Source organism: Lycium barbarum, chromosome 8 (assembly GCF_019175385.1).
Source record: "Lycium barbarum isolate Lr01 chromosome 8, ASM1917538v2, whole genome shotgun sequence".
NCBI lineage: Eukaryota > Viridiplantae > Streptophyta > Magnoliopsida > Solanales > Solanaceae > Lycium > Lycium barbarum.
Window position 1 is genome coordinate 73614824 of NC_083344.1, and position 13849 is coordinate 73628672.

Here is a 13849-nt window from a genome sequence, read left to right on the forward strand (position 1 = left end):
TCAAAAGGCATGATTCCTACGCTATGATTCCATATATGTTTCCATAACCTTCTTACTTCCAAACGTTAGAAGTTCATGATTCTTAAAAGCTTTTTATGATGCTAAAGATGATATGTTTTCTATGATGATTATGATGATGATGATTTTATGGTTAAAAGTCTCAAGTTATGAGATCAATGATGAGAATTGCTAAACCTTTACATCATCTTAATCATGTAAATAATAGGAAGAACATACCTTATTTTGAAAGAACTTCACTTTATTCACCCCTTTCCAAGATCAAGTTCACCACCACCTTGAAGAGAAACAAGAACAATTATCTTCCATAAATTTTCCTTGAGGTTTTGATGTCTCTTGATGATATGGAAAGGTTTTGGAAAATTCACTACTACAAAATAGTCTTTTAGGGGAAATTAATTAGTGGCAATAAACTAATGGCTGCAAAATAATTTAATAAACGCAACTATTAGCGGCATATGAGCATTAGCCGGAATTATCTACTTTTTTACTGGCAACAGAAAGCAATGGCCACTATGAGCCACAAATTGGAAGCGCCTTATATTATTTCATCTTTACCCTCTAGATTTTCCACTAAAATAACCTGTTCCCTCCCATTCCTTTTATCTAATTTTAGAGAACTTTGAAAGATGCTATTTCAGAAATACTCAACGCACACATCGGCGCTGCCCTATCGCTACTGCTCCACTTCGTCTCTATCTCACCATCACCGCGACTATCCCCAGGTATTGGAAACAACTCATCTCTGTCTCTCTCTCTCCCCTAATTTTTCAAAGTTTGGTTGGTAGAGAGATCTGGGTAACTATTGCTGAAGCTAGATCCGACGCAATTTTAAAAGCTTTTTTATCACAATTTGATTAGGTGTTCTCTATTTAGCACTTGCTTATGTACAGATAATGGCTCTACTGCGTTTCTTCTCTTTGTTTTGCTTCTAAGAACGTTAAATTAGTTTATGAATGTGGGCATGCGAAAGTCGCCTTCCACTTGTTTGTTAAATTGTTGTTTCAGTTTGAACCGTGGTGTTCTATTCTCTAGATTAAACCAGTAAACACAAATTAATTTGGTGCACTTTTGTACAAATTTGCTGGAGCCTTTTTTAAGCTAAACACCTAGATCCACACACAAGACCGTAGGTGTAACTATTCATTAAAATGAACCGGTAGTATGTAAATAAAGTAAAGAAAAGCTTGAGATCGCTGAAGGACAAATACTCAGGTCAAAGAAGGATCCAATATCCCTTGGGGTTAGTTTTATTTTTGAACTTTGCCATTTTGTGGATTATCTTAGATTTTACGCCAATTGATCTAGTCAAGATATCTGGTCGTATATGTTCACGCAATCCTATATGTTTATTTACGCAATCCTTCTATTTACGCAATCCTATATGTTTTGTTTAGGCATAATATATGTCAAATCTAGTCAAGATATCTGGGATTATTATTGCTGTTTCAAGGACTAAAGCAGGCAACTTTGTGATCATATTTTAATTTCGTTTGCAATTAAGAGTTAGTTATAGGATACCCCTGCCTCAAAGCTGCCAAGAAATATCCTTTTATCCTTATATCACCATCTTGTTCAAATTTCAAAGTATAATTCTTGGTACAAAGCTGACTAGTATCATGGGAATCTACTGTATTTTCAGGCTTCAAATTCATAGACATTGTGAGAGTTTACTAAGTGATAAATGAAATTCAAGTTTTTTGTAGTGTTGTACCGTATCATTATCAAATTTCTCTCTAACATTTGGGTTATATTTTCTGAACTGTATGTGGTAACAAAGGAGTCGTTGTTGTTAGACATCCTTACATTGGATTTGCTGGAATGGAAGAAATAAATGAGGCTAATTCTCGAGGGCCGGCCAACTTTACAGTATGTAGTCCACTAAATGAAAGCAATATGCTTACTGGTGGTCTAGGGTTGCTATTCACGAAGCAGTGGAGCAACAAACTATTTTCATTGCTAAGGCAGGAATAACAACAGTCCTTGATTCAAGAACCTCGGTACTTGCTGCGGCTAAATCTCCGTCTGGAAGCTATGATGATCTCAAGGTCTATATAATTCCTTTCAATTGTTTTGATGTTATTTTTTAGTTCAAGAACCTCCATGCTCGCAGCAGCTAACCTTCTCTTTGGAAGATATGATGATCTCAAGGTCTATATAATTCCTTTCAATTGTTTTGATGTTTTACAAATTTCTGCTACTTGTTTTGGCAATATAGCAGGCACTGATGTACTTACTATTTGCATTGCTGACCAGCACAAGATAACATTAACTTGTAGACAACAATTCTTTCAGGATTTGATTTGGCAGTATGTGGTTTTCTACTTATAAAAGCTTGAGGAATGAATAACTTCTATCGACTTAATGCTGTACTGTTCCAATTTTGATGAGTGAGTTTAATTTTTTTATAAATGCACTGTCAGTTTAATGTCTTCGGCTCTACCTTTTGGCGTGTTCTTTCTGGTGTTCCTTTTTATGTTTGTACTTATATCTATATCATCTCTATTTTAAGGCATTCCTTTCGCTAATTATGTTTTGGACGGTGGTTGTGAATCTTGTGATCATAGTACAAGACCTGATCATTTTATCTAAACATTGGATCCTTTGTCTTCCCCACTTTTGGGATTACACTAGGTATATTGTTGTTGTTGTATTGTATCCTTTGTCAAATACTTAAAACGTGTAGAAAGTTTAAGGATCTTTTTATCTTATCATTGTGTTTTATCTCTGATGCTTAAGATAAAAGATTATGGACTCATCAACTTCATGACTTTAAATATCCAGGCATGATGTGATTAAGAGTGTAAACTTTATGGCTTTTAGATATCTTCTGTACCTTTTTCAACATTTAAGGCATTATTTTTGAGCTTATTTATGAGACATTCTTAGCTTCTTTAATTCCTAACTTTCTTTGTATGGCTAGAGCAAAAGAATCAGTGTATAGACCCCCTTTAGTATTTTATTTCTCAGTTATAGATGTAGTTAATTGTTTAAATTTGTCTACCACTTTATACTTATGATAATCCTGCCTAGAGTAAATTAAGCTGCTTTTTCTATTATGAGTATTATAATTTAGTAGCTTAATCACTGGGAAAATTAAAAAGTGTAATAGTTTAAGAAAGGTTTGTGTCAATAGGTTCCCGATATTGCTACTTATATAATCAGGTGGCGTGAGCTTTAGAGTTCTAATTTTAACTTGGCCTTTTTGTCTCTTACTGTCTATTTAACTTATATCAACTAACTATAGCGAAATCTTTCTTTTCTTAACTTTATATTTGCAATATGGACACAGTGCTTTTTTTAACCAAAAGTACCCATGGTAATAAGTAGACATGCCAAGAAATGTGTATCTTTTCACCACTGGAAAGATGCATTTAGCATGTTAGTCTTCGTGCCAAATTATTGAGAAAGACCTTCATCTTTTTTCCACTTAGAAAAATTATTTATGTACTTTGAACTTATCCCAATTAGGGCACTTATCTAAGATTTTTACTTTGTGTTGATTATCACAACGGTTACTTTTTCCAGTTTATTGCAATTTTTTGTGTGGCAATTGTTTCATTTATTTAGTGGTTGATCAGATTGATAGCAAAGAACAACCTTTATGACACTGTCAATTGCTTAATTTTCAAGTTTAGTGCTGGAATACAATGATAGCAAAGAACAACCATGGAAAAGTAGACAACAAATGCACCTATCACCGTAGTTGCTGCTATTTTTTTTCCCTTTTATATTATCTCTTCTTCTCCACGATTTATGGAATCTGGCTGCGTTTTGTTTTTTAGTTTTTTATGTGGCTGCATTTTGTTTCAGTTTTTCTCTTTCTACAGTTTGTAAATGGTTCTTTTTACTGTTGAATTTTTCCTTCTTCAGTTGTTGCCATTGAGTTTTTCATATTGTTGTTTAATCGGTTAATTTTGAAGTGTCTCAGCCTTTGGTATCTGTTGTAGATTTCTGGAAATCCAATATCTGGAGTTGTCTAGAGTCTCAACCTCAATGGTTTGAGAATTCACAATATATTTAGATATGTAGACTTGCGATGTTTTTTCACATTTTATTTCATCTTTTGACAAAATTATTTTAGTATTTCAGGTCATACAGTCTGATGTTCGATAATTTAGCGGGTGGAAGATTTCAATATGATGAAGAGTTACGGAAATTATTTGAAGACTTTTATTCGATAGGATTGGTTATATAGTGACATTAGCTATTTAGTTCAAGACAATATAGGTTTATTTTTTAAATTGTTGTGTGACGTTAATATTTTAGATAAGTACTTCGTTTTGTTTGTTAAGATTTAATGAGATATGTTTTATGAATTAATAGAAATATATTTTGTTGCTTAGATCATTTCTGGGTGAATGTAGTGGCCATTATTTTATGAAGTTTAAATTATAGCCATTAAAACTTGGGCTTTATAGGGTCAATTTAATTGAATATACCAGTTATAAAAATGGATGCAAAAAGGGTAAAGTCAAACGTTTTTACAAGTAATATTGTGGCCATTATAGTTGCAACAAAACAATTGCGTGTAAAGATATTGAGTTTTAGCGGCATTTTAATTGAATTTAGCAGCCATAAAAATAAACACTAAAAGAGCACAAGAAGCCATTTCTGGATTGCATTTAGCAGCCATCATAATTGCCGCAACAATTGCTATTAAAGCTTGTGGTTTTTAGCGGCAATAAAACGTACCTTTACCAGCATTTGTTTGAATGGCCGCGAAAGGCTTTAGCGACTCCAACAACACCGGCCAAAGACAAATGGCCGGTAAATGTTATAGCGGCAATTATTATTGCCGCTAATGACTATTTTTATTGCCGCTAAAGCCTCTTTTTGTGGTAGTGATTATGGAAGGTTAGGAAGGATTATGGAGGATTATGGAAAGTTATAGAAAATAATGGGAAGTTATGGAGAGTTTTAGAACCCTCAAGAGTTCTTCAAGATCTCTCTAGAAATGTATAGGATGAGAAAACGGTGAAAATTGATGAAAATTAATGGGTTAGAGAGGTATTTATGGGTGTGTGTTGGGTCGGGTTACTGTAGCACCCGGTTACTGTAGCAGCATTTTTCTGCTCCATCCGCCTAACTTGTAACGTCCATAACTCCGTGCTCCAATGTTGCATTGACGAACGGTTTATTGTGTTGGAAACTAGGCTCGAAGCGATTCCTTTTAGGCTTTTGAAACGCCATAAAACTCCTTATATACCTAGAGATATACCCCTTCAAAGTTGACCCAAAATTCTGCCCAGAATTCTACCAACTTTTTTCAAATTTTCGACAAACTTATTTTCTCCACTTTGCTTGGTCCCAGAATTTTCCGAAACTCTCCATATATGATATTTATCATTGATCATACTTGATAATAGTCATTTCCTTTGGTTTGAAGGTTGTCCTTCCCGGTTACGACTTACGAGATCGTAATTCATCATTTACTTCATTGTTACGTACTTCCCATGACTTGTACCTTCCAAAACTTTATGGGATGTCTCTGATACTCCATTAATACGGTGAAGTACGTGGCATGCTCATGATCTGGAATGCGAAGTGTAACAGTGTGCATGGTATATAGGTCTTAGTATAGAACCCAGTGTATATAGGAGTTGTATATTTATGTATACATTTTGGGTATATCATGTATACCATGAATATCATATGTATCAGACTTCGTATATCTGAGCGTATATTAGATAGAGGCCTGCTCATCGAATAGAATGAATAAATGTTAAATGGGCTAATTGTGCATTTGGGCCAATCTTCTCCCATCGAGTCTTATAGTTATAAAAGATTGGGCTTACACCGTGTGTCTTACATGAAATATGATGAGCCATGTTGGGTCTTTGTTGTTCTCTCTCTTCTTCCTCAATGTATTTGGGGCTTTCCTATATTTGCTTGTGCTTGTATGCTCGTGTTGTCATAGTAGACATAACCTAGTTATACTTGATATACGGGTATTATCTACTTAAATTAATGTTAAATTCTTTATTAGGTATAGATGCCCTCTATTCCCACCCCCCCCCCCCCCCTTTGTTTGCATGGAACCTGATGCTAGCTATTTGGGCCAACCTCTCATTGAAAGCCTGTTGGGCCAAGAGCCCAACACCCTTATTCTATCGAGTCCGAGATGCAAATACTTGAAGGCCCAACCATGGGTGAAAATGGTCAAACTTGTGGGCTTAGGTAGGCCCACCAGCTTAACTCCCACGTTTCATTTTTTATATATATGCATGTATTTGGATAATAGTTGTATATGTAAACAACACTTGTTACATATTAAAACCAAAATGCGTTAGAACTTAGGAAATTCGTGTAGGAGTTAACATTCTTTCAATGATTTTCCAAGTTAATCAATATTATAACAACTGTTGCATGTAATTAGTAAAACTTTGGATTTTAAAAGTGTTTTAAGCATTTTTAAACTGGAAATTAGCGATGTATGCATGTGTAAAAACAGTTTGGAATAAGAAGTTGAACCTATTTTTTGGGCTTTACCCTTCGAAAAATTTGGAAACAAAATGGACCATTTTTGGACTGAAATAAATGGACTTAAGTTTATTTTTTGGCCTCATTGTATACTTGAGCCAATTTCAACAAAACAAACTGATTTATATATATATATATATATATATATATATATGAAATGGACTTCAAACTTATCAGACTTAAGGTTTATTTTAAAACCTTTTTCACCCAAAGCCCAAACCTTGAGGCATGAAAACAAAAGGAAATACACTTAGACCTTTGTCTTGAATTGAGATTTCTTTGGGGTAGAATACGGTTGATCTCAAATGAGTTAAGATGAAATAAAATAACCAAAATCCTTTTATCTACATTTATAAAATGTTACACCTAGGAAATTTCCCCGTGAATCTACAACGAATAGACTAGCGAAGGATACGGGTATATGATGTTTTAATGAGAAGGGAATGACGATTGACGACCCTATGTAAGTTTTCAAAGGCAATGGGAACAAGAGATAGGTTATGCTTCACAATGACTAATTATAGGTTTTGAAGACTTGAAAGTTACAGATTTGCACTTTGGCCCAGTTGGTCGTAAAATGAAATACGGACCCCGTAAAGTAGTATACGGCCCGTAAACCACCATGTCGTATTCCAACTCACAAAACTTCAACTTTCTGTCAAATGGTTAAATACGACTTGGAATACGGACCGTAAATTGAAATACGACCGGTAAACTGCGATCGTAAATCACCATGATCCTCAGCATACCTTTCTGGTTTGATATGCTTAAATACGACCACGACATACGGCCCGTAAACTGGGTTTACGACCACTGTGCACTTCAGTCAATGTTCATTCCAGATTAGATTTTAAGTCATTAAAAGGAGACCTAACCACATTCAATTCATTTCAACTCCACGATATTTCTCTCTAGAAGCCTCTAGAATACTCTCTACTCTTCAACTACAAGAATTCAAAGGAAATTAGAGATCAACTACATGAAACCCACGAAATCAAGTGTAAGAATTACACTAAAATTTCATCTTTCTCAAGAAAACCCAAAAGAAGTGAAGTAGGGTTTTGTTGCTAAAGGAGTAATTCCATTCAAGGCTTGTTCAACCATCATCTAAGATAAGATTCATGACTAAAACATGTTGTTTAAGGTATTGGAAGGTTAAGATACTTGAATTGTAAAAAGACATAGGAAATGGGTCATTTATGAGTGAATAGTGTCATGGTTGGATAGTAGTTGGGTTGGATTATGAATGTTGGAGTGTTGTGATTATGAATACGTTATAAATGACATTTAGGCTATGAAATAAGTATTAGATATGAGGAAACGCGATAGTAAGCTATAACCATAAATGTGGAGAAATTGAAGAGAAATGGTGGATTGTGGTCAATGTCTATAAATGATGATTGTTGATTGCGATATTGTGAATGTTGTTGTGAGCGTGTGGGAGTTGATATAGCATATGGGAAAAGTAGTATAAACCAAGGAAGTGCTGCCCAACTTTCCCTAGAAATAGTAGCGTATTCTTATAGTCGATTAACTAACGTGAATCTGAATTCTCTTTTGAAGGTAGAAACGTGATATCGAAGGAGAACAAGCAAGCGATATCTTAGTTAAACGTCAAAGGTATGTGAGGCTAGTCCCTTATTTCTAATGGCATGGATCTCATAGCATAATTTTTCTTCCTCTTCATGAGTTCCTATATTCCGGAAAGCTAAAAGCCTATATCTATGAATGGTAATATAAGATAAGAGATATGATATGATGATCCTAAAATGGCATGATGTTATTTATTTCTTACACTCAACTTATATGCTAATCCCATCAAGGTGAGGCAGAATGTCAATGATTACTCCATAATGAAATCGGGGGATCACGACCTTACGTCACCCCGACCGAGTAAAGTTGTCCATAAGCCTTATGCATGTATTATGATAAGTATGTTACGATAAGCATATTATGATGAGTATGTATGATGATGATAAAACACCGCGCCTAGTTTCCCGGGCAGTCACCTCTAAGGCGGGCAGCTATACGATACACCATGGCCAAATGGCATGGGCAGACACCACTAGTGGGCGGCATGAGATGATCCCCCGGACGTGGGAGGCCTGGACGCAAGCTAAAGTTATGATTATCACACCGATCCGATATGGACGGGCAGCTTATACATTACTACACCGCACCTATATGGGCGGGCAGCTTATACACTATACTATTGAAGAGAAACATAGCCGAATTTGTAGCACGGTGCCCAAATTGCCAACAAGTAAAAGTTGAACATCAGAAGCCAGGAGGCTTATTGCAAGAAATAGAAATCCCTACTTGGAAATGGGAAGTGATCAACATGGATTTCATTGTGGGATTACCTCGTTCTCGAGAAAAGTATGATTCGATATGGGTGATAGTGGACAGCCTCACAAAAGTAGCCCATTTTCTTCCAGCTAGAACCACGTACTCAGCAGAAGACTATGTGATGTTATATCTCAAGGAAATTGTGCCACTCCATGGTATACCATTATCTATTATTACGGATAGAAGAGCATAGTTTACAGCCAAGTTTTGGAAGTCCTTCAAAGAAGGTCTAGCCACCCAAGTGAAGCTTAGCACGGTATTTCATCCGCAGACCGATGGACAAGCCGAGCGTACTATTCAGACCTTGGAAGATATGCTACGATCATGTGTGCTAGATTTCGGTGGAAGTTGGGACGATCATTTACCGCTAATTGAATTTGCATACAATAATAGTTATCACTCCAGCATTCAAATGGCTCCATATGAAGCTTTATATGGAAGGAAATGTAGATCCCCAATCGGATGGTTTGAAATAGGAGAAGCACAACTAGTAGGCCCTAAATTAATTCAACAAGCGATGGAAAAAGTTAAGGTGATCCGAGATCGATTGTTAACAGCCCAAAGTCGCCAAAAGTCTTATGCAGAAAATTGCCGACGAGACTTGGAATTTCAAGTTAGTGATTGGGTATTTTTGAAATTATCGCCAATGAAAGGGGTGATGAGATTTGGTAAGAAAGGGAAGCTAAGTCCTATCCGGAAGTTGGGTCATGTAGCCTATGAATTGAATTTGCCTTCGGAGCTTGAATTAGTCCATCCAGTCTTCCACGTTTCGATGCTCCGCAAGTGTATTGGAGATCCTACAAATATTGTCCCGATAGATGATGTGCAAGTGACAGAAAGGCTAACCTATGAAGAGGTGCCTATTGCTACTTTAGACAGGCAAGTGCGAAGACTCTGAAATAAAGAGGTAGCTTCAGTCAAGGTCTTATGGTGAAACAACAATCGAGAAGAAATGACTTGGGAGGCAGAAGAGAAGATGAAGTCTAAGTACCCGTATTTATTCCAACCCCAAGAGGAGATTCAAGATGAAACGCCAACGATATGAGGTATGTATTCTTATTTTTCATGCTTTTGGTCGTGTGTGGCCATAGATATGTCGATGTTGTGATGTAGCCCTGTGAGGAGATGATATTATGGGTTGTTGTGACAGGTTGGTAGTGCCAAATTACAGGGGAAACTCTGGCGAAATTTTCATAGAATCCGGAGTGTTTTAACATTCGAGGACGAATGTTCCAAAAAGGGGGAAGAGTGTTACACCTCAGAAATTTCCCCGTGAACATACAACGAATAGACTAGCGAAGGATACAGGTATATGGTGTTTTAATGAGAAGGGAATGACGTTTGACGACCTTAAGTAAGCTTTCAAAGGCAATGGGAACAATAGTAGTTGGGTTGGATTATGAATGTTGGAGTGTTGTGATTATGAATACGTTATAAATGACATTTAGGCCATGAATTAAGTATTAGATATGAGGAAACGCGATAGTAAGCTATAACCATAAATGTGGAGAAATTGAAGAGAAATGGTGGATTGTGGTCAATGTATATAAATGGTGATTGTTGATTGCGATATTGTGAATGTTGTTGTAAGCGTGTGGGAGTTGATATAGCATATGGGAAAAGTAGTATAAACCAAGGAAGTGCTGCCCAAATTTCCCTAGAAATAGTAGCGCGTTCTTATAGTCGATTAACTAATGTGAATGCGAATTCTCTTTTGAAGGTAGAAACGTGATAACGAAGGAGAACAAGCAAGCGATAGCTTAGTTAAACGTCAAAGGTATGTGAGGCTAGTCCCTTATTTCTAATGGCATGAATCTCATAGCATAATATTTCTTCCTCTTCATGAGTTCCTATATTCCGGAAAGCTAAAAGCCTATATCTATGAATTGTAATATAAGATAAGATATATGATATGATGATCCTAAAATGGCATGATTTTATTTATTTCTTACACTCACCTTATATGCTAATCCCTTCAAGGTGAGGCAGAACGTCAATGATTACTCCATAATGAAATCGGGGGATCATGACCTTATGTCACCCTGAACGAGTAAAGTTGTCCATAAGACTTATGCATGTATTATGACAAGTATGTTACGATAAGCATATTATGATGAGTATGTATGATGATGATATAACACCGCGCCTAGTTGTCCGGGCAGTCAGCGCTAAGGCGGGCAGCTATACGATACACCATGGCCAAATGGCATAGGTAGACACCACTAGTGGGTGGCATGAGATGATCCCCCGGACTCGGGAGGCCTGGACGCAAGCTAATGTTATGATTATCACACCGATCCGATATGGACGGGCAGCTTATACATTACTACACCGCACCTATATGGGCGGGCAGCTTATACACTATTCATACATGATGCAATGACGATTATGAGTAAGACAACATGACTTAATTCTTTTATACATGACAGTCAGATATAGATGTTCCATATTGATATTTCCTTTATGTCATTGTTCTATTTCATTGTTTATGCCTCTCATACTCAGTACAATGTTTTTACTGACGTCCGTTTTCTTTGGACGCTGTGATCATGTCCACAGGTAGACAGGGAGGAGAGCTCAACCCAGACCAGTAGTAGCTGTCAGCTGATTGAAAGCACTCCCTTGGTCGGAGGTGCTTATGACGATTCTTTTGTGTATATTCATGTATATGTATTTTTGGGCATGACAGGGTCTTGTCATGTCCTTATGTTTAGCACTCCAGTAGAGGCTCGTAGATGCGCAGTGTGGGTTAGATGGTCTCGCGATTTATTACTATGTATGTATAAATTATTCTGATAGTCGAGAGGCCTATGGATATAAGAGTATTTTCGTGTTGTCAAATGAAAGATGACTTTTCCTACGATCTGAATGTGAATTGATAAAAGAGCACTAAATGTGTAAGATGAGTAGTAGAATGAGTGGTGCTCGGTGGCCAGCCCCAGGTACCCGTCACGGCCCCTAGTCGGGTCGTGACATAAAACCCAAGTTTCAAAGGAGATATACTCCATGCTTTCTGAAAAGTATATAAACTTATAAGGACTAAAAATCATGACATTAGGACCAAATTAGTAGAAACATTACTTAAGAGAATATCTTAAGTGTGTTTTTGGTCCGGAAATTAAGTGATTTCAACCCTTATAACATTTTTCCAAAAAGAAACCAACTTTTTTTCCTTAAGGATATTTTGTTAAAAAAGATGGAGTTATGATATTGACATGATAGTTTTGCAAGAAAGAAAACATATTTAGCAAATTGTCACAATTAATCACACATGGAAACTTGTAGGCCAACCGTATTCTACGGATCTTTAATACTAGGGTTCTTAAAACCTTCCCTAGGGGATTACCAGAACCCTTAACTCGAACTCTGGTTTAAAAGGATTTACCTCTTGTTTGACTAAAACCTTTTAACTTGGTTTTCCTAATTTCCCTTATAAATTAGGTGGCGACTCTAAAAACTATAAAAATCCAAATAGAGTCCACAACCTCTTAGTAGCTTTTAGGCACCCGCGTAAAAGTGAACCATAACAGATGGCGACTCCGCTGGGAATTTTCTAGGTTCTAACCATAAGTGTTTCAATATAATGTGATTTAATTGTGAATATTTTCTTACTTGTTTACTTTCTTGCAAACATAACTGTCATGCATTCATATCATAAACTCCGCCCACTCTAGCATTGACTAGGATAGTACTAAGCAAAATCCAAATAGACTAGCGCATGCTGACCTAGATGGGTTTTGGATATTTGGGTCGTATCTACAACCCATTAAGGAGACTACCCTATGTCAAGACGGTCTATGACCCGAAAGACACCGCAAAACACTATATGGTAAATGAAACATTTTGTGTGCCTATGTGTTAAATCATTTTCCATGGGGGTGGGGATTAACCGTGGTTTATTTTGTCGATGCATACAAGTATAAAATTCGACATGGTTCTCGAGGCACCAGGTATGATGAAAATTTGGTGGGGTTGGATGAATATAGAGGAACAAAGGAAAGTGAACAAGTGTTTAGGAAACCTGCCTTCTTTGTTAGTCATGACCAGGTGTAGGGAGTTGATCGAGATAATCACTGGTTATTGGGATCAAGATAGAATGGTATTCAGATTCGAGGATGATATAGAGTGGCCCTAACTTTAGAAGAGCTTCGGAATGTGGTAGACAACATCGGGACTAACCTAAGAAGGAGAAAGAAACCCAACCACAATTTCCTTATCCCACGTAAGCCTACCCCTAACCAAATCCTAAAAATGCTATCCTTATCCTATGCCAATTGGATATTTGGTCCAACCATAGCCTTTAGAGAGTTAAACAAACGATTTGGGACCCAACAAGGATTTCTAAAACACTCTACAGAGTTTAAATCCTTTGTTGAATGGAAAGCCACCCAACCTTTGGCCTTCGCCATTTGCTTGTTAGGACTCATAATATTCCCAAAAGATAGACACCAAGCCACAGATACTCAAATCATTTCGGTCCCCCATGGTATCTTTCACGGCATAACCACAAACAGGGAAATCAAATACATTGACCTAATACCCATCAGCCTTGACGATATGTACCGAGCCTTAAGCATATGCCGAAACCACAACTATTACTTTCAAGGGTATAACCTACTCCTACAATGGTGGATCAATAACGTTTGTACAAAGTCGAGGGTACCCAATATTTGAGCAAGCAAACGGGGAAAGATGACCTTTACATTCATTACCCAAACATAGGACGGCAAACTAAGAAAATTTGGGAATTCATCTTCTCTAGGCTCGAAGAGGGTAGCATACAATGGATGTTTGCCGATTTCATATCCGATTTCGTTGTCGTCAAGGGGCGAAAGTGTCCATTTATACCACTTATGGGAATCTGAGGGATCCGTCCTTATGTGCCTGCTCAAGTTTTGAGACAATTTGGTAGAACCCAGATTATACCCCATGTAGAAAACATGAGGGAGTTCATAATCGACTATGAAGAAGACAAGATCCAAAAAGGTGGAGACATAGT

At 36.9% G+C, this 13849-nt stretch overlaps 1 long non-coding RNA gene across 1 annotated transcript; it reads left to right on the top strand.

The window, feature by feature from the left end:
* The first annotated feature begins 388 nt into the window (after nucleotides 1-388).
* Nucleotides 389-4371, top strand: LOC132605101 (uncharacterized). Its single transcript, XR_009569033.1, has 3 exons — nucleotides 389-743; nucleotides 1799-2408; nucleotides 4111-4371. It is a non-coding gene; the product is annotated as an uncharacterized LOC132605101 (long non-coding RNA).
* The last annotated feature ends 9478 nt before the right edge of the window (nucleotides 4372-13849 follow it).